Source organism: Hevea brasiliensis, chromosome 13 (genome assembly GCF_030052815.1).
Source record: "Hevea brasiliensis isolate MT/VB/25A 57/8 chromosome 13, ASM3005281v1, whole genome shotgun sequence".
NCBI lineage: Eukaryota > Viridiplantae > Streptophyta > Magnoliopsida > Malpighiales > Euphorbiaceae > Hevea > Hevea brasiliensis.
The window spans coordinates 62,879,490-62,882,094 of NC_079505.1; positions in this window are offsets into that span (position 1 = coordinate 62,879,490).

Sequence of the window (2,605 nt, forward strand, 5' to 3'; positions counted from 1 at the left end):
TTTGATTGATCTTACTACATCACATTCTTTTGTTAAACCAATCCTAAGGTTGGGATTAGTAATCTCAAGTCTAAAATGTCAATTGCTTATTAGTAGGCCTAAGTGTGATCCTTTAGTGATGGGGATGATATGTTACGCTTGTCCAATGATGGTGGAGGATAAATGCTTTTCAACTAACTTGGTGGTCCTAGAATTGATGAATTTTGATGTCATTCTAGAGACAGATTGGCTCTCAGCTAATTATGCTACCTTAGACTGTAGGAATAAGGTAGTAAGGTTTAGAGGACAGGATGGGTTAAAGATAGTTTTTTAGGGAGATCAGACATCATCTGTGAATGGGAGATCATACATCATCTGTGAAGGGGATAATCTCTGAGATGTAAGCTAAAAAGATGCTTCAAAAAGGATGTTGAAGCTTTCTAGCTCATGTTAGAAAGGTTATATAGAGCAGAAGTGGGCTAGGATTAGTTTTTGTGGTAAAAGAGTTTCCAAATGTGTTTCAAGAGGAACACTGTAACACCCCTCACCCGACTACAGTGTAGCCGAGCAAAGTGTGCTACATTCGGTGCCGGAGCACCCTATCTTATCTTACTTTATTCCTTTCATATTTTGATCTCGATATATTTTAATATTAATAAATTTTTCGACGGAGAAACCAGCGGAGTTTCCCCTATTTTACTACCAGTTGACGCATTTTACTATTTACCTGTTTGAAAGTTTCAATAATATTTTACAAATAAAATCTCATCAATTATTTTCATAACCATCTCATAATTCACATCTCATTCATATATCTCAATTTCATATTCATTTCCATGCATTATCTATATATTTCAAATCTGTCTTCGAATCCATACAATCTCATTCATGCTCAAATCACATAAGTAAAATTTTCAAATTTCTTTAATTTACATAATTTCATAATTTACATGATATATAAATTAATTACATATGAAAAAGCTAATTTATTAAATTACATTACATTTCTATTAATTACCTGCTCACAATCTACATTATAATACAATATCTAGCATTTTATACTAAATACAAAATATGATCTATGTGGGCCCTATCTACATGCATTGCTGAGGAGGTGACAACCTTGATTACTTCAGGCACTTCTGCAGATCTGGACTCCAAAAATCTTAGTCAAAGTACCTGCGCGAGGAAACAAATTCATCACGCTAAGCATTGCTGCTTAGTGGTGCAATAATAGAACAAGAAAATAATATACCAATAAAGAAAGAACGAAGCATAATTTGAATATTTAAGAATCAATTTAATTTAATACAATGTGTCTAATATTAATTATCTTTTGTTCTAATTTGTTCCGCTTTGGAAGCGTTTAATTCCTAAATTCACAGTGATAATGTACAATATACATAATTAATGAAAATACTCAGTTTATATTCATATGGCAATAGAAAGCACATTTAAAATATTTAGTTAAGTTATACCTATTTTTGCAACTCTTTTATCATTTTACTTAATAATTTTTTTTTATGTGGTTTGGATCATTTCATAATTCTAACTAATTCTTTTGAAGTCTTATTAACTCATTTATTTGATTTCTAATATTTTTAATTACTAATAGTCTTAATTTATTTCAATAAATTACACTGCCCAAGTAACCTACGACAGGCTGACTAAACTGGATAACGGGTCGTTGGCACTGGACACCGCGGTGCCTCGGGCCGTCATACCATGGGACGCAGAACGTCAACCACGTATGCAGTCAGTATGGCTAAAAAGCCATGATACACATAATCAGGCATAAAAGCCATGAATGTTGGCATAATGCCATGAATGCGGGCATAAAGCCATGAATGCGGGCACAAAGCCATAAATACAGGCATAAAGCCTTTTGCAGTACTGCTAAAACAATACCCTATTGGCATGCCAAACTATCCAATCTGACACACATGTCTAGGCAATACAAGGGCACATAATATCATTAAACATTAATATATTGTGTTTTATGACTTCATTATTTCATAATAAATTTCAATTATAATTCATACATTCATTTGATCATTTATATGATCACAATTCACATCAATTATCCTTTTTATACCATTGTACTCAAAATACTTCTCCTTTCTACAATAATGAGAACTAATGTCTCATTCATACATTAATATGGTTCATTTATTCATTCTTTATGTTATTCATATTAATCACAATTCTAAACAATGGTTCACATGTACCATTGTATTCAAAACATTTTTCCTTTTCTCATTTATACATTCAAGAATCTACTTATGTAATTGCAAATTTTATATTTCAAGTTGAGTTACTAATATTTTATGAATTCCATTTGTGATGGGCATATAAGCCCTAACTATCTATTTACATCAATTAGATGACTTATTTTTCATGTTTCCAGTAATCCATGAAAATTTCATGGACTTCAAATTTATGCTCTTAATTTCCTTTTAACAATTTTGACTAAGATGCATAGTCCACATTTGTCATACCATTCTAAGCATTAAGCTTAGAATTGGTTCTAGGTCTTCATCTTAATTTGCTAATTATTTTGACTACTATTCACCTTACTAGTCAACCAAAATGTTGACTTTTTCTACTTAATGGATATATTAGTTCT